Genomic DNA, 20021 nt, shown 5'->3' on the forward strand with positions numbered 1-20021 from the left:
AGCTTCAAAGCACACACTAAGCCATCTAATGCTTAGATAGGATACAATAAGATAAACATTTAGCAGGAAATGTACATTACTGCCAGGGTACATGGTTCTAGTGAAGTGCATTCTCAACCGTGTATGGATAATTTTTTGCATACTTCTATAGTCATTGATATGCTGTATATACACTTGCAACAACATCCATGTACTTAGCATAGTTCAACACGCATGTATCTTTTATAAGCCTTGGAAAAACAGAAATAGAAAATTAATTACTGACCTGTACTAGGTCTCCTATTTGCTCCTGTAACCCTCATTCCTTATTCTTAAAGACAAAATCATGTGCTTTTGACAGCAAAACAAGAAGAGTTCACACGACAATACTATGATGTAAGCAGCAAGGTCTGCATGTGCAGACCATTTGCGCATTACCAGGAGAGAGGAACCAGACATTTCAGAAGCTTCCACAGGCACCACGTGGATCCTGGGGTTGCATGGTTTATGTCCCCTGAGCGTTACATAATGCATGGAGTAAACCATGGTTGGGATACAGGTCAGGTTCTGATAAATCAACACCAAATTTTTCTTGAATGTAGGCAAAGATCATGACAGGCTATTTTCTTCCCATGTTTAGTCCATCTTACTCCTTTACAATGTTTCATGGCTTATTATCCTCCACATCTCTGCTCAACGTCTTATCCATAACCTGATGTTTTTCTGCACAGTCCTTCTCATGTCCTGCAATTTAAACTAAAAGCTGCGGCAATCACTCTAGCAAATTTTTACAGGAAACAAACTTCTGCCAGGTCCCTGGAACCACACTAGTCAAATTACTTGACGGTCCTGGAGTGAGAGCTGGATAGCTGGAAATGTCATGTGCTCCTCAGCCTTTGGAACACAGTTGTCATAACTGGACCTCAGAAATCATCTACTGGTGTGATTCACTCTAATTTGAAAGCCATGCCTCCTCTGGCAGGAAGATACAAAGCCCATTCAGCTAAGTATTGAAGTTATCTTAAGGCACTAAAGACTTCTTAACAAGACCACCATCAAGAGTCTCTGACCTATTTTCTTCAAAAATCACGAACTAAGCAGGATTTTACAAAGCCATTTCTGCCCTGTTCAGAAACACCGGTGCTAGATATGCTTCAGTTACACTGTACCAGGGAATCGCATGTCAGTATAACTGTCTTTCCAAATGTTTACAACATGGTTTCAGTTTTATCAGTTAGCCATGTCCTGACTGGGCAGAAACTTCAAACAAGTTACCCGTTTATTTACTTTACGGTACCCACAATATTTGGTAAAAGACTTTAAAAAAGAAATCTCAGATTTTTTCCTCCTTTTTCCTTGTACACTCAACTTTTGAAGCTACGTGTGCTGGTCTGTTTTCAGTTATTTTAAAAAAAGCATTGTACACAGTACAGTATCAGACCAGTTATGGTTTATATATGTGAACATATGTGACTACATTCTTTCTCTTTAAGTAAACAGTAAGCAGCAGTGTAGTCCGTGACCTTTTGGGAAAAAAAAAGTCACCATTGGAAAAAATTAGTTACTAGATGACTTCATGCAATTGTGGCTACAATTCGTTATGTCAAAGATGGAAAATAAAGAAAAGAGCACAGCAGTCTATCAGACCCTGCCGAGGCAAACACATGAGAATCACCACACATACATATACACTCCTAAAATAATCTCAGAACCTAGCTTCTGGGATTGGAGGTGATAAATTCAAATTATGGCTGAATCCCTGGACAAAATCCATCTCCGATGTAACTCACTGGATGCCCCTGAAACTGTCAGAGCCAACTAAGCAGAGCAGTCTGACAGCACAGACGGAAGATGCCGTTCTGCAGGCAGGTGCAGACAGTGCTAGGCAATGGCACGCCCGCCTACGGCTGAGAGAATGCCAGCACCGAAATGAAGACAGGCTTTTGAGTACCTGTATGTTGAAAAACATGTAACTATCTTCCAGTGTCTGCATGATATCAGAGCACCAAAGAAGCAGAATAAGCAACAGCTGCAGACAGTGGCTTGCAGCCTCAAATCCAAATTTCTGTTTTGCAACAAGATTTAAATCAAAAGGCGAACTCTTTTCTCGATTAAGTCTTTGAAAGATCTTCTGCTGTCTTGCCTGGAGTTACAATTTCACCCGTCAAGACAAAATAAGATATTTATCAAATGTTAATTCCACCATTTTGTCTCAATGCCCACCAAAAGAAAGGAGCATTATAAAGTACTTTATTATTTTTCATAAAGAGGCTTCAGGAAAATTACATATCCTCTAGCATGCCACTTGTTCTCTATATACTCCACAGCAATGTCAAACACATGGTAGTACTTGTAATAGAGAGGTTATCTGGGCATACATTCAGTAACACCTTTGTATCGAGGAGATCTTTGTAACACCTTTTATCCAGGAGAGAACTAAGATGTCAAAAAGCACATGAATGACAGGCTAAGCCTGAGGACAGTTTAACTAGCATGGGAAGGCTAAACAGAGTTATCTGAATCCAGGATGCTGAACTTTCCAGATCACTGAAATTTACTTTTTTGATCAGACGATACGTGTAAGAAAACCAAACTGCCACTGCCAAATAGAAATGGGTAAGGAACAGCAGATGTTACACAGCCAAAACACTGCAGAGACACTGCCATCATGACTACCAACAATGGCAGCCCCACCCAGGCCTCTAGTTTCTATTGTGTTAGGTGCTGTACTTTCAAAGGCTCAATAGGAAGGGAGAAAAAAGCATGAGAAGAAAACATAAGAGCGCGCTAAAGTGATTTGCCTTCAGTTAGGCATCAAATGACAGATATGGGGATAGGACCTGAGTCTCTGGCCTCCCAGAATACTGTCCTCTCCAGTCCACCTTTCTATTTTCTTGAAATAGGCTGTGGAACTTTTTTTTTGTCCTCTTCCATATATTTCTAAAATGGAACGAAACCAGAGTCAACAAGTAAAATTCTCAAGACTCCTCAAGTGAGGAAGGACACTAAGTCCTTGCCAAGGGTCTAGCTGCCTACACAAGGAAGTTGCACATAAATTGAGAACAAATTTTCAAATTTCAGTTGAAGCTACAGAGAAGTAAGCTTGTGTCCCATCCTGTCCTGTTCCTTTCCCTCTCCCTCCCACTCAGCACACAAAGTATATGCCCTTTTTGGTGAAGAAGCACATTGAAAATCCACCCTTCAGCTTGTATTGCTCATTCCCCTGCACAGAAAAATTAGGAGATTTAAATTAAGCTCACAGTCACAAAAAAAGCTGTTGGAAATTTTACCAGGATGCGTAAGCAAGCCAGGTAATGCCACATCCAAAGGTTCTCATATTTTATTGGTGATAAAAGTAACCCCCTCACCACCACCATGGAAAGTCAAATGGTTGGAGACAGTTTTCAGCCAGCTGACACTCTCATCCAAGGAAAATGCTTTGATAGGGAAAACAGCTGGATTTCTGCAGTGTTCATTGGACCAAGAACAGTGTCAACAGCCATGAATGAAAAGAACTATCCTGGAAGCACAATTACACAGCTCTTCCTTTTCCCTTCATGCTTTCCTTGCAAATGTGGAGAATGAGTAGAGACACCCACAGTTCTGGCAATTGCATTGCAGACACCAGCTCACGGGACGGCTCCAGAGCACCGAGCCGCTGCGGCTCAGTGGCATGCTTGAGTTGCAAGTCCTTGCTCTTCTCTTCCAGGGGAGGAGAATGGTTTTGCCATTGCCTTGCTAGGGCCCAGACTTCTTGTCTGACAGCTACTTAGTTTTTGGAGGGATGTTAATTTTACCAGCAGGCTCTGCAAATAAGCTAGGTGGGTGATAATGGTCAACACTAGCCCAGGGAGGGTAGACTGGTTATTCCACCTGTCACCTGAGTTGTTTAATAATATTTCACTCTGTAAACAAACAAGATCTACAGCAGCAATAAACATACACAGAATTTTCCTTGTCATATACAATCTTACCCAGATGCCTCAATGTTGCCATTTTAAAGAGCTGGTATACAAATTCTCTGCACCTCACATGAGAAAATATGAAAGACTAACATGCAAAAAAAGATGCAAATGAAACCTATAAACATGTCAGAAAACAATTAAATAAATAGAAACCTGATATCTGCTAACATTTGTCACTCACAGTTGCTAATTTGGAATTTGTCAGAAATTCCATTTGCAGCACTATTTTTCTGTATTCGTACAGTTTTAGTCATCTCTGAAGCCAAATAACTCTCTCATTTCAGTCAGCAGTACTGCATGATGTGGGGCCCATTGGCTCTGCCACATTTTTTAAGTTTTCTGTCCAGGTAACAGGCGCTCCAGCCTCCGGTTTCTGCCTTCTGGCTTGCCCACAGTGTAAGTCCCAGATGCTCCTGCTTTACTCACAGCTGTCTCATGTAGCACTGGCTCACTTCTTGCCCAGTGCCACGTGTAGGTTTATAAACTAGCAGCTCTACTGCAGACGATCCTTGTGACCGCAGTCTTCACAGCACCGCCTGGCAGTTCAGCCTTTGTTTTAGAGGCAGCTCCCACAGATGGTTCTGGTCCTTGGACCTCTAGTCCTCTAGCAGACACTTAGGACAATTCACCTTCCACCTTACTCCTGTCAGCCTCTGCAACCCAGCCGTACCTGAGCGTGGCAGCTCAACAATCCACTGAGGTCCAGAGAGAAAGCCAGCAAAAGAGATTGTTCTTAATTACCACGTGTCCCTAGCTTCTCAAAGAGATGAAGAGTCTGTCAAGATGACTACTAGATTCCATCAAGAGCTAACCACAAGGATAACAACTTTGGTTTAGGAAATCCCTGAGCTGCAAACTGCTAGAGGATGGGAGAATCTGGGGAAGCAGTGTTTTCCCTGCCTTTTTTGCCTTTTTCTCCTACTGTACTCTACTGCGATGGGTCACTGAGGGGTTTTGATGCAGAGGGAAGACAGAGCAAGCCCACAGGCCATAGCCCAACTCCACAGAGCTATTTAATAGCAAGTCTTCACAGCAAAGACCTGTCAGATACTAAACAGACAAGAACAGACATGACAATCTTAGCCAGAAGGCCAAGAAGAATAATAGGCTGGATGGACATTTGGTAAGACCCAGCACAGAAACAAAAACTCTTCTGTTTTGCTCCAAGGCCTCTGGAACTTCCCTGTTAGCTAGCTCCCCTGTTAGATCAGATGATGTCTTCCTCTCTCTTTGCAGTGTTTGTGACTTTCTGTTTCCTACTGAAGCTTTGCTGTCTCAAAGCAGTTCTGGGTCTGGAACTGCAGCAAGCAAACTTTATCCAGAGAGCTAAAAACCATCTGAGCTTTTTCACTGAGCAGCCAGTGTCAGCTGCAGTTGTCTGTCCTGTCTTGGCTGCCTATTCTTGCAGAGTATCATTGCAGCAAGACAAACAGCCATGCCTACTGCTTCTTGCCAGCACTCAATGAACAAATTACTCTGTAACTTCCATAAATTACTCAAATCCAACTTAGTTTTGCTGGATGACTTTCATGATCTGTCAGTTTCTCCACTACCAACACTTCATAAGGTAAAATTCACCCTGCATTTCTAGTTAATTACTTGACCTTTAGAAAAGAGACACTTTTCACATGTGCCAGCTGGCTGATACTCTTTCTAAAAATCACTAACCTCTCAGCCTAGGGAGATATCAGATATCTCCATTCATACAGATTTTCTAACAACAGGGAATAGGGGGTGAGGTGTTTGACTCTCTGCATCTTTTCCTTTTCAGTTGTGATTTGGATTGCTTTTGGCAGAATCCCTTTGTAAGGGGAATGTGTCAGATATTAGAAGCTAAAATAAAAATCAGTGAAGCCTTCAAATAAATTACAATCACATTAAATACAGTGCTGTCAACTCTAAAGGTCAGACTCTGGTTTTGTGAAAATTTGCTCAATGCAATAGGAACCGCATATGTAAACACCGTTTTCTGTTGTATGCCTTTTAACTTCCACACACAGAAATTCTTTCTGTCCCGTGCAGCTGACACACCTTAAAACACAGAGGAAGAAATATCATAAATGCAAAATAAACAACAAACCAATCAAGTGGGATTTGCCAGAAGGTAATCTTCATGCTGAACAAAAGAGTAAGTTACACCCTGTAGGCAGGACCATGCTAGCAATCACTGAAAACCAGGACAGGAACACAAATCAACTCTCCAGTTTGCTAGCCATCAGATGATACTTTCAAAACTGTCAACAGCCAGAATTTTAAGTAGATGAAGATGCATATAAGTACCCATGGGATTTTTCAAAAACACAAACAAGCTCAATGCCCATGGAAGTCAACAGGGAGTAAGCACCAAATGGGATTTTCAAATGCAATGAGGGATTTACCTGCCATTTCTAAGTGCCCGTATATCTTTCAAACTTAAGTAAACTCCCTTGTGAAAACAGTTTTTCAGAAGTGACTTTGGGTTAACTGTAAACTACATTTCAGTTACAGTGCACTGTGAAAATGGAAGTTAGTCACCACAGGAATAAAGGAATTGGTGATAACTGCCTCATACTGGAATTTGTAGAAGTTAGGATGCTGACGTGTCCCCTGAACCAGATCCTTAGCTAATGTAAATCAGCAGCAATCGGACCTTTCCAAGGTCTGGCTTTATATGCTTAAACCTAAAAGAATAAAACCCAAAAGGCACAAAATTTGGATCTACATCCTAATAACAATTTTATGTAATGTCAGGCTTGAGGGATCACGTTCCTCTTAGTACCCACTGAAGGAGAAAGTGGAAACTAATGTTCCTTTCAGTGTTCAGCTACCAGCAGCTTCTGCTGCAAATTAACCTTCAAGCATGATACTACCTAAGCACTTAGGTTTGAATTTATAAGCTGGTGTGTATTGTCCACATGCTTAAAATAGCATGTGAGCTTACATATTCCTGCATATAAAGTACATGTGTACATGCTAAAAAAAAATTGCAAGGAGAAAATGGAAAGCCACTATTTTGTGACAGGTTTATCAGTTCCTTGCTTAAGCATATTGCTATGCATTTCTTATCAGAGAGCATCTTAGTAGGGGGGTTGCTCATACATAAGCGTATATGCAAGTATTCCCTATATAGGAGATGCCAGCCACTGGTCATGTGGCCAGCATCTTTGTAGAAATGGAAAGGAATGTTTCGATAGATGTATTTCTTCCTCTCCCCCTCCCACCCTAAACTGAACTCCCTTAAACCCTCATTGTACAGCTACTACATGCAACGTAAATAAAACATTCCAGGTGCCTGAACTAAATACAGAATTTAAAGCTCATCCTGAATCTGAAACTTTCTCACATGAAAAAAACCCTGGAGACTTATACAATGCCCAGCCCTGCTTCATGCTGCAGACACTTAATGTTTCTCTGGATGACACTAGCATGAGGCCAGCGCACCCTCCACCTCACCCAATCAAGCCTTTTCCCTGGTTTTACTGAGGCTCAGTTCCTGCTCACATGACTGGGAATTCTTTAAAACTATTAATAGGATTGAGCTCTGTATCACAATAGCACCTATGAGGACATACTGTGCCAGTTGCTAGACACATAATGAGTAGGAAGGAGACAGCTTTGCCTGGAAGAATGTATGATACTTACAGAACAACCAAACTAACAAATCTAGGAAAACGATCGGCCTCTTGAACAGATGTACCTGAGGCCCAGAAAGATCAAGTAAAAGTTGACCAAAATCACATAGGAAGGCTCATCAAATCCAGAACTGGCTATTCCTTGCCAAGAACATTCACACCACAACTGCACAAGCTGAGCAATTACTTTTACTGCTTGACTGTGTTGAAAATGCCCCAATATATTCACCTCAGGTGCAGTCCCAACAGGTGCTGCTCTGTTTGCTCAGACAGTAGTCTTTCACTAGTCAAGATTAGATACAGTTTCAGTACCAGTCTAGAAATTAAGGCAATTATAGAAATTACAGAAATAAGTAAATAAATCACCACCATCACCTTGTTATCATCTTTGAAAAAATATTTTTTTAAAAGAATGATTCACCAAATACAGTAATTCAACACAAATATCCTCTCTCCAGTCCAATTTCAAAAATTGCTCCAAGTCCTCTTTGGTTATATGCAACAGGGGCCTCCTCCTTCACTCGCAGACATCCCAGCTCCTAGTCTTTAACTGAGCCACAGGGAAGCTAAGTGTCCTGAACAAGTTGAAATGACCATGCATTCAGTCAGAATCCAGGACATTTTCTGACAACATTTGATTTTTAAGATCACAAAATAACTACTTTTTTTTTTTTGTAAGCATGCTGCTATTACAAGATTTTGAGTCAGCAAGAACATGTGTATATTTTTCAGAGAGTATTTTTTTCCAGTGACTTACTGTCTGAATGAATCCATCATGAAACATGGAAGTGTCATTAACATGCACCCCAAGCAAAAGACCAGCTTTGAGAGTGTCCACACACATTTGCTTCACTCCAGCCACAGTTCACTACCTTGAATACTCATTCCACCAGACTGTTTGGTCCTGGTAAACACCAGGCAAGTTTTCCTGGCTCCTGAACTTATTAAACCAAAGGAACATTTTGCTGACAAGTGTGTAGCTGGTGTATTTCAGAACTCCAGAAAGCATTTACAGGCTATCTTTGAAAAAGTCTCTTTCATACAAGATCACAAACCAGGTTGGCACAGTAAGGAACAGAACTTTGGACTCTACAGAGCCTTTCAATAAGCCAGAAAAGTGTTCTGAAGGTGGAAAAAGTGAATCCCCAAGAACTTCCCAAAGATGGAAGGTAGCTATGCAGCCCAGAAGGTGATTTGCAATGATATTCTCCTTCCTACCAATACCTAACATCTATGCCTTACCTACATGGCACTGTTGCATCTTTCCAAACAAAAATGTACGATTGAGAGACATTTTTGTGAAGCCGAGCTTAATTTTTCAATTTTTCCCACAGGCCAAGCTAATTTTGTTCCCATCCAACTGCAGCCAGAGATCTGTTCTGCATCAAGTGCAGATCCTCCCAGACGCTTCCCAGCGGTCTCCCCCAAATGTCAATGGCATGCAAATGAATTCCACATGCAAATGAGCAGCTCAGTGAATGGTGACAAAAACGTCCTGTTATTCCAGTTCTGTGACTCAAGAAAAACAAGGCAGCCTCACTACATATATGTGACCTGTTATCTAAAACCTCTGTTAAAGATTTAGTGGCCAGATTCAGAATAACACACACATCTTAGATTGTGTCCTAGTCCATGAACTGACTTACTGGAAACCTGGAATTTATTACTCTGCTTGGTGGCAGGTAAAGGTGGCAAAATTCAGTTCCTAAAGGCAATAAAATGTTGCTGTATGCGTACTGACCATTCAGTTTCTTTGCCCTGTGTAAAAACCTGAATAAGCTTTGTTTATATCAGGGTATTGGAACAAGGAATCCTCCTCTCCCCTACTTGCTAAGCAGTTGAGTACTCATGGTTCCAGTAACCTCCACAGCCTTCCCCTACCGATCCACACTCACAGGCCAGAAAAGATCTATCTCATTCCCCCACACCTCTTTCCATGTCAGAGACGTGCACCGTGGAAGATCAGTCACAGTCCATATATAAAGCAATTCACGACAAAGCTTTAGATACTTTGTGATGTATCACATTATAAACTAACACCTTATTGTTTAGTTGTACCAAAAACTTATTGTACATTAGAAGCAAGAAGAACAATCTCGGATCCCTATCTTGCTTAATAGTTTTAACTTCTACTGGATAAATGTGAATGAAGAGGTTGTATCAAGAGAGGACAGACCCCTCATTTTTTAAAGGAAGCCACTATCAACCCCAAACTATGAAAATTTCTAAATATGAAACCACTTTGCATAAGAATTTAAAAAACTACTGGCAATTTGTAGCTAGATTCTATTCCAGAAACTTTACAGATCCTCCTTTACAATAAGTACACATTGTAGTTTAACACAGTGTTTTTAAAGCTCTCAGCAGTTTAATTAGATAGATTCTCAGAACACATTTCACTAGCAGCTCATTTCACAAAGTAGTAAGTACCACAGTACACTGCAAAAATTCAGATACCTTGTGTAAGCCCATGCAACAAAACATTTTCTCCTGTCATCAAGTCCTTGCAGGAAACAGCAACTTATTGGGTGACCCGTTAAACCCATCCTGTACCCTAACAATTCCCTACTGGTTTCAATACAGGGTCAGATGCATCAAACATACCAACAGTTCTCACATCAGGAAAATACATAGCACTTAAAACTGAATCACTTTGGCCATAATAAAAATCATTCAGCTCTAGTGTTATCAGTACCAGCACTTCTTTTAACTACTCGATTAAGTCCCAGCAATTAGCCATTATATCATTAATTCAAAGAACAATTTTCAAGCGCAAAATTTTGCTTTTCCATCTGAATCTACAATAATTACTAAGACTTTAATAATTCTTAGATGCTAATGTCACCTGTTTAAAACAACCAACGTTTGCTAGGTAACAGAGACAACAGAGCTCATAGTGCTGCTGCAGAAGTGGGGCACAAACTTAGTATTAAGGTGATCTCAGGCAGTTCCAGCTATCATAAGCTTCAAGAGCAACAATTTCTGTATTTGAAAACATTTGTATGCAAAAGTCATGCTAAAGTCTCACAAATCACTGGACTTCAGCCCATCCTTCTCATGAAAATTAATAAAAATCATGCTGCATATGCCAATGCTATACTGAGAACTGGGAACATGCAGATAAAAATGTTGGTTCAAAAAGCATCAGTCTGATTTAATTTTTGCATTAGTAAGAAAGATGTAATGGTCCCAGGATGCACCTATGTAATACTATTCCAGCAAAAGCAAATATTGAGGCTGATGAGATTCAATTTCAAGAAATCCCCAGCCATCATTGCCAAAGGGTTCCAGGAAATGTAGGTATTGATTTCAGAATAAGTGAGTTTATGTATCAAAAAGCTTCTTTTACCCAATTCTTTTGTAAAGGTTAAAGGTTAATTTCAACCCAAGCACAAATCTACTGCAGCCACAGTATCTAGCCAGAGTCCCATATCTGGGGCAGACTTACTAGAGAAGATTTGAGAAGGCTGTCCCTTCCCTCTCAGCTCGTATCACATGGGGCACATACTCCTAGGACATTTGGTGGACATGCTACAGTGACAATACACAGCTCTCTTATGCCTGCATCTACATCACAGCCACATCAACCAATGCAGTCATACTGGGGAAGCCGTCTGCTGGATGGACCCCTGCGGTAGCGGCCCCACCACAGCTACACAGATACCGAGTTCCTTTCCTCCCCAAAGAGAGTGTTTGTGTGTATCCTCAATCAACAGATTCACCTGTCTCAAGCCTCATCAGGAGCCGAGCACCCTCCTCTTCAAAAGAATTGCCCAGCTGGTATTCATGGCTGTTTGATCTTTGCATTCAAGACTGAAGCATCAAACATAATGGTCTCAGAGACAAGTCTGAAGTATGCCAAGACGCCAGGGTGCGTTAAAGCATTCAGCTCCATACAGCACAGTGCAGAAGCAAAGCCTCTCCCTCGGGTGTATGTAGAGCCCTGCTGTGGGCAGAGTGGTGACACTGCACGTCAGTGAGGAAAACACACTGCAGAGCAAGACTGAAAGCACTGCGTGACCTTGGAAGAGCCTGGCATCCCTGGGGAGGTGCACAGCAGGAGCACATCTCCCACAGCAGGATATATTTGGAACTCTAAATACAATCTAATGTGAAGACATTATAATACATCTCTTATTTACAGCTACCAGGAACTTGCTTGTATCTCTGAAATCTCATGGGTCTGTTCTTCTGTCAGCCTTGCAGAATGGCTAGGAGCACTTTCCTAAATTACTAGAAAACCAGGAGCAAGCCAAACTAAAACAGGTTTTTGATACAGACTGCTGGTTAATCATTTGCCCATTAAATGAAACATGTAAACAAAGCCTCATAGCAGAGATATTTGTTAGGGAGCATTTATCAGCTCTTTGATGTTTGTCTTTTATTCTTCCAAATCGTATATTGATGCTGGTTTTGTTACATTCAGCTCCAGCAATATGATCTTGTATAAAGCAGCAGCGGTTATGCAAGAAAAGGAAATTAAGAGTGGGCTCAAAGGCAGATATACATGTTTTATAAAATTTGTCAAAAAACATGTATGTCCTGAGAGATGCTGTGAGTTGAGCGGTAATTACATATCCAGTTGAAATAATAGCTCAGTAAGCCTGTGTAAAGTGACCTGGTGATCCCACCTGCACATGGTCTTAACAAGGAAGTTCCTTTCTATTACTACCCCCAGAGTGGAACTGATGATGGACTTAGACTCACTGTGGTTACTGTACTTTGATATATTTCTATAAATTCAGTGCCTGACTTTCAGCAGCAATTCTGCTTCTTCTGTCACTTAAAAAGGCCCACACTTATTGACTGTAGGAATACTGCATTTAAGAAGAGATAAATGTTTAGACATAATGGTCATGACTACAGATGATTTTTTTTTTTTATTATTCAGTGGCTGAACTGCAAATGTGTGTATGAGTGAGGAAGACATTTAGTAGTGGTCTATCAAGAGAGTAGCTTAAAAAAATCCCACAAAATATTCAGGATCAAATAAGTAAGTTCTAGTTCATCAAAGATGAGCTTAAAATGACACATAGTTGTCATTGATGCAAAAAGTTGGAATGTGCTCTCTAAAATGTTAACTGTATAGTTCAACTTAAAATTCTTCTGCCTGCCCTAGGAAAGACTGCAAGGTAAGGTCCTTTTCGGTTACAATGCTGACTGTGCCAGTATGACAGATGTTTCCTGTCCTATTGGCTCTGTTAGTGCTTCACTCAATTTCTATGTTTCCAACAAGTGTTGGCTAACTAATAGGTTTTAATCCTTCTCATTCGTGCTATTGCCTCTGTATCAGACCAGCACAGATACCTCCAAATTAGCTCAGAGAATTAACATTCCAGATTCTTAATCTTTTGCACAAAACCCCTGCATCACATTTTCTTCTGTGAGTCTGCAGAGATGGTTTGAAGAAGTTTTTCTGTTTGACATATCATGCTTGTATCAAGACCTCCATACTTTCAGATCTCCAGTACTTGCTTCAGTTTTTCCTATTTTCCACTTCCATTTTCCAAATATGCTCTTGGAATTGTCGCCAGGAGGGAGGATCGAGGAAAAAAAAAAAACAAACCATAACTAAGTGCTGAGCTCACTTTACCATATGTGAAATTGCAACTAGAAGCCAAGGCATTTTTTTGTATCATCTAATCTATTGCAGAAGATGCCAGAAAATGGAGGAGCCAAGGACTTAGCAGGTAGTGGGCCAACATGTGAGCACTGACAGGCCTATTCCAGCTGTCAGCAAAAGCATTGGAAAGATTGGATCAGGGCCTAAGGTTTTTAAATCTGAAGCTGGAAAGGTCTTGCCACAGGAAGAAAAATCTGGTTCATGCTACAACATAATCAACTCTATTTCAAGACTAACAGTAACCTTTTTTAATTACTCCCAATGTAAACTGCCTCTTGAGACAATGATGTTTGGTGCCCATAGACAAAAGTTGTGGTAAACTGAGAATATTTAAAAGCATGGAATACATAACTCTGTGTGTGTGTGTGTTTATCCATCAGATCATGCGACAGGCTTAACAATGACCACGGGCATTTCTAGATTACTTGGATGGGTCCTATAATTTGGGGGAAACAGAGCTTGGATACCCCTTCCAGCACATATTTTTTACAGCTCTTTACTCAAAAATACTTTTTGCAGTATTATTCTGTTTGAATAAGGGGACAGACAATCATAGAGCAGCAAGTAAAATTATGCATGTGTACATGTTCGCAGGACCGGGGCCTTTTGGTACATCTAGGAAATATATAACAGATTCCCATACAATGGGTTAGATTCTCACATGGCAAAAATTGGTGCAGCTTTTTAGCAGAAGAGCTCATAAGGTGTTACTTTATGCTGTTGACTCTCTCTCTAGGTAACGTTACTGTAATTTAAGATTGACTCTTTTGGTATCCATGTAACTTGTAATCAGCTTTGATTTTGTGTTTTTGGCAATTTAGGGGAATATGACAAGGTTGCAGCCTGCTACAGCACATAATTAAAATGAGTAAAGGGGCAGCACTGGGGTTATGAATACATGACCCGTCTATTAGAGCTATACCCACCTACTGAAATGAGGGAATGGTTTGCTCAGTTGAACAGGGGAACTGGAAGGCAACAAGCAGAAAGGCAGATAACAGCCTAATAAGTAACAACCCAACAAACACCAAAAGAGAGCAGCTCAGCCATTGTCTGAGAGTTAAACAGCTGTACAGCCTGCATTTCACAGAGCAAGATCCTAGAGATGAAAATCACACTGAACCTACTGAAAGGTCCTGTTGGAAAGACAGGGAGTTAAGTTGTCATCAAATGCTCCTGAGGAAGACCCTAAAGGATTATCTCTCCTCAGCCAGAGGCTGGGTTAGGTACCTCAGGCCTGCATGGATCAGACAACAAGATGCAGGAGAGGACACACACTGAGAAAACAGTCTACATGACACATGGGATAAATAGCCTGTTCCTCTCATGCTGAGAAAGCATCAGCTAGAATCTCCTGCTTGTTTTTTTTCATCTTTTTTACTCTACTTTCTACTTCTTTTCTCCATCTATATACCTAACTTTCATGTGAGCTAGAGTAGGTATTTGGGAAATCTAGTTTGGGATTCCAGATACTCTCACCTGAAGACCATCAGATGAGAAGTAAATTGGTCTTTCACAGCTAAAATCTTGTGATACAGTCCTCATCTGATATTGTCTAGCTTTAGCTTCCAAATACGAGATCCCACATATCATCCTCTGCTAAACTGAGAGCTACCAGAAGTATTTTCCCCAATTATATATTTGTTAGTAGAAAGCAAGTTCTTGCTAAACCAAGACTGAAATGAAGTCAGTCTTAAATCCCTCACCCAAAAGTCCTTCCTAGCTCTCAAATAATTTTTTCTTTCTACATGTATTCCAAATGTCCAACAGACTTTTGAATGCATGGATACCAAAGACCCAGACAAGTTATTCGTGGATGATGTTGCTAATGCCGTTTGTAACTTTAATGTCTCTTCCCTACAACCACATGAAGTTCCTTGCTTACATGTACAACACTCTACTTCACCAGGCTGCAGAATCACACTGGAAATGCATATGCAATTGCTCATTTAGATGGCCCCTCAGTCCCTTCACACAATGCTCTATCTGGGAATTTTGACCAACATACAGACCCTGCATTTCACTGTATGATCTCCTCCTCCCCAAGTAAACCCTACAGGACAAGATACACCTGTCCAATACCATCTTGATCCTTGCCAAATGCAAGAAAACAACTGAAAAAAATATTCTAGAGCAGTATTTTTCAAAAACTTGCTATTGTCGCCTTTGACTACAACAGGTAAGTTTTGAGACAGAAGAATGACTTTCAAGTCCTTCATTGCAATGCTTACACATAACTGAAAAATCTCTAGCCCAATATTCAGAAGACTACAAACCACAGCTAAGCCTTTTTTGTCAAGCCATTGTGAGTGGAACACACAGCTGCTTAGTACACAGGAAAACTCTCCAGATCTTGCAGCAAAGGTGTAGCACACCTTTGTTTTGTGTAGATACACTTTGACTGGTCACAAAATCCTGTTGCCAACACAATGGAACAAAGCGCAAGAGCAGGATTTGTTACCTCTGTGCCGAGATTATCCAATCCAACCTCCTGTGGTCTCTGTGAAGGTATTTGTCAGGGGCTGGTGCTAATCAGCTCCTTATTTGCTCAACTAGTTGGACAGACTTTCACCTTAGCTTCTCTTGTAAATGTATAGGTTTCAGGCAGCTGCTCCATCATTTGCACCACAGGTATCTGGTATCACCCGCAACACCCATCACACCTACAGTCTACTGCCCACTGGCTACCAAGTTGCTGATGAGAAGCTGAGAGTCATGAAAGAAAGGTAAATTAGGAGATCCATTTGCAGATATACCATCCCTAGAGACTGCACAGCCTCTACTGCACAGTGTCAAAGATCCTCTCCTCCTCTTTTCCTACCCAGAATTATTTTTCCTAACCAGGTGCCCAAAGAGTCCATCTCAGCCTTCATGCCAGGCACGTCCTGCTCTGTGTGCACCATACCGGCTCTGGACAGGTTCAGTAAGCTCTGGGCAGATGCTCAGGCAGTGATGATCCTTGTGTGTCTTCAGGTCTCAGCACCTTAATGTCAGAAATCCCTTATCATAAACCAGCTGGTAGAAAGAGCATGAAGAACACAGATGTTCCACCTCAGCACTGGAAAAGAGCATTTCAGCCCCAGCTCTTCCTGAAGGGCTCTCCAGAGCCACCCCTCTGGGAACGCTCAGTGAAAGCCTGACTGCAGAGCATATGAATGGCTTTCATTTCTCATTTTAAACCACCACAGATGGTTTTTTCCTCAAGATATGGAGGGCCCAAGACTCTCTGGTACCACTGTATCTAACTGCCTTTACCTCAGATTTCACTGGGCCATGTATATGGACAATGCCAAAGTCCCTCCTGCCTTCCAGAAACAATTCAGTTATTTCATACTGAGTCAGATGACATGGCAATGGGCTCAGAGGCAGTAAGTATCAAGTCTCATGTTTGTACATAGAGATGTCCTTTGAGGATGCACTCCTGCTCACTCACAAAAAGCAGAAACCTGGCACTTCACCTCCATGGGAACCAGCAGGATACCTTCAGATCCCTCCATCACCTTGTCCCTATGTCCTGCCCCCTGTCTAGCTTCCAGGTTCCTTCTGCATTGCTCTAAATGTACGCGCTGGGCTGAGGTTTTAAATGTCTCAATGCCTTTTCTTTTCCCACCCCCTCCCCAAAATTTCAGAGAACTCATTCCCACCTGCCTCGCCACATGGCTTTTTGCTTCTTGATATAGAAGCTGTGCATCTCAAGAGGGTCAACACAAGATCTGCAGACCTAACACAATTCGTACTTCATTTCAGCATTCAGTCACCTTCACCCCTTTCTATCTGTGCTAGCGAGGACAGGTGAACTCTCAAGGTTTACACAGGGAGCCAGAGGCAGGCAGGAAAGCAGGACCCTCCACCCCTTTCCAGGCACTGCAGGGCCTGCACTAGTCCAGAACCAGTCACACCACCACGTTACCTATCTGTTGTTACACAAAAAAAAATAAGAGGACAGAAGCTTTCCACATGGAAACATGAGAGCTAGGATTCACTTAATAGAAAGATGTAAATAAAAAGCACTAGCAGAAAACCCACATGCTGGCTGCTGCTAACACCTGTCAGCACCACTGCGATAGCATTTGTTTCACACATGTCCTGGCTTGGCAGGCACCTGATTTACGTCTTCACACTTTGTATCGGCTTTCTACACACTTGTTCTCTAGCATATTGTTCATACATCAGATACCACTGTCATCTTATTTTTCAGTGCTAAGTGACATAACTAGGTTATTGCACAGGACAAAACACTTGCTCTGAAGTACACCTGCATCAAAACACAATAACCTTGAGGTAACATATGAATTAATGACATGGCAATTTTATTTTAAAAAGCCATTAACCTGTTAATAACTATGAGCCTATTTAATTTCCAGATTTCTCTCTACTGCACTGTAATAATGAACTCTGCCTGTTTAATTAAAAATGGTAACAAGTAACTATGACTCCACTTGTCTCAACAGAATTGCACTCATTTCTAGCAGTCCTAGATTTGGCCCAGAAGCCACCGAACTCACTTGTCCCATTTTCTGAGGTGCCAAGGTAGGACAGACATGTGCCAGAGCTCTCTCTTTTTCATAAATGACCTTAGAGTGAGCTGGCCTCCAATTACAACAAGTGGCCAAAACTATTCTTCCAAGGCATGTGTTTACTCACTGTGAAGGACGCAGTGGTGGCAAGAGTGCGTTGTATCATTTGCAGCTACGTAGGCAAGAATGATGGACTCACGAGCAGGCAATGATACTTCTGGCTAGTCTCTTAGCTGAAGTTAACCTTACTTTTCTGTGACCACTATAGATTTACCACTGAAGGAGTGCCATTGGACACTTACAGACTTCGGCTTATTTGTAGACACTAAAAAGTACTATTTAATTGCATTATGGCAGAGGCGAAAGTCAGATAACATATATAATATGAGAACACATTCCTCATAGAAACAATGATCTAAACAGACAAAAGGTAAAGGGAAATAGAGCACCCGAGAAGCAAAATGATCTATCCATGATAAGTTCACTGCAGAGTTTGTAACGGTACCTAGGTATTTTGGCTTTCAGTTCCTTTTCTACTGTGTGAGTTCATGCTTTTCTCCAGAACTGTAAGTTTTACACTACAGACAGGTAGGGATTTTAAGATTTTCCAGAGGCATCTGTCCAGTGTTGAAAAAGAGCATTCCCAGGTAACATTTAAGCCATACATGAGATAGCAATAACTAAGTTACTATGATTGATAACACAAGACAGGAAATATTAGCAACTGTTTGTGATGCAACAGTCCCTTTCTTAACAAGTAGCTCTTAACAAAGGAGGCTCCGTGCCTGCATAGCTGAGGCATTTTTGTAGAGCAAGCAGAATAACCTAATCTATGAGAGAAACCAGCGAGATCTTTATTGTGCCATTTTAACAAGTGATTGTCTGTGCTCGCTGCAGGTATCTTTAAAACACTGTGCAGTTATACCTCAATCATTAGCCCACTTGTTTTGTTACAGCAACAGAGCTCTAGGAATGAAAGTGTTGGTAGGGCCAAGAGAAAGAGAAAGGGATGAGTACATAGTGGGACACACAAGAGGGAAAAGAGGATTCACCTTGATGAAGAAATAGGTAGAAAAGCCTGGGTCTATCAGAGTCTGTTCCCCTCCAGAGGCACAGAACCAGGAGTGCAGAACAGAAATTGGATGATACTTCACAGGCCTCACTATAGGGAAGAAATCTGTATGTGCCCTGCTAGGATGGGGTACATTAGTGGATTAAACACAGCTGATAAGTTAATACTTGACATCTTCCTCCATGACACTGAGACCAACAGACTCTGACTTGGATATAACTGATAGTAAAGCTTGCAACTTTCAAGAGTCTGTTAATTATTAGCAAAATCTTCTGGTAACAGTAGGGAAGTTCTGAAAATATCTTGCCTGGGCAGATAATGGCGTTATCTGAGAATAAGAAAGGCCAACAACTACAAAACCATGGTATAAGCATATATCGGTCCACCGTGAGGTGGAAGGGATGGCCTGTCAGACTCCAAAGTTCTCTTGGAGCTCTGTTTTCCAATGAATCTGTGTTACAGCATATGGACCTATTTCCAGAACAAACACACAGGTCTCTTCTATACACCACCACACATCTCACAACCCGGCCTTCAGACAAACAGAAAGATTGACCTGACTCAGTCATTCAATTGGTATGAGATAGCACTAATTTGCCAAGCCATGTGACAAAGTTTAGACCTCGGCTACAAAGCATCTCCTGACAGCTCAAGGAGTTCTCTCTGTTTTGGGTTAATCAGCTGATTCCCAAAGGAAATGGGACTGTAAGAGTCACAATGTAGGAGTAATTTTTGTGCATGTAGGCTCACGCCCTGTGTAACTTATAAATTTATTAGCAGATTTCAAACAAAGTTGACAGAGGAATGGGCAATTCAGAAATCATTAAGAGAAAACAGGCAGCTAGATAGAGGACATTATCTTCAGCATCTGGCTAAGGGAACAGCTTTGTTAGACAGAGAACATTGCTGGAAGACTACTCTTACAAATTTTGCAACTGCAAAAAAGTCAAAGTTTGCATAAACCATGAAGTGGAAATCTATAGAAACCAGATTTGTTACTTCAGGTGCTCATTTTGTCCCAAAGGAAGAGAGAAGTTCAAAGCTTTTCTTGATAAGATACTATTCCCACATTGATTTATCAGTGGTGCACAAATCCTATTACTGTATCACAGCACACGTGAGGTGTGGGACTAAATGCTTTCCTAAGTGACTGAATGGTAAGCAACAAATACAGCCTTTTACTTAAGAAGCTAAGAGGTTACTTTGGTACAAACACTGGGGCAGATAAAAGTCATTTAAGCATTCTCGGCACTA

At 41.2% G+C, this 20021-nt stretch overlaps 1 protein-coding gene and 1 pseudogene across 1 annotated transcript in view; both read right to left on the minus strand.

Annotated features, from left to right (window-relative positions):
* The window catches only part of SPATS2L (spermatogenesis associated serine rich 2 like), a 144835-nt gene that overhangs the window by 112087 nt on the left and 12727 nt on the right, over positions 1-20021 (minus strand). The gene's annotated exons all lie outside the window — the stretch shown is intronic.
* On the minus strand, positions 4891-5047 carry LOC140657823 (U2 spliceosomal RNA; annotated as a pseudogene).

This window comes from Ciconia boyciana, chromosome 10, assembly GCF_034638445.1.
Source record: "Ciconia boyciana chromosome 10, ASM3463844v1, whole genome shotgun sequence".
Classification (NCBI taxonomy): Eukaryota; Metazoa; Chordata; class Aves; order Ciconiiformes; family Ciconiidae; genus Ciconia; species Ciconia boyciana.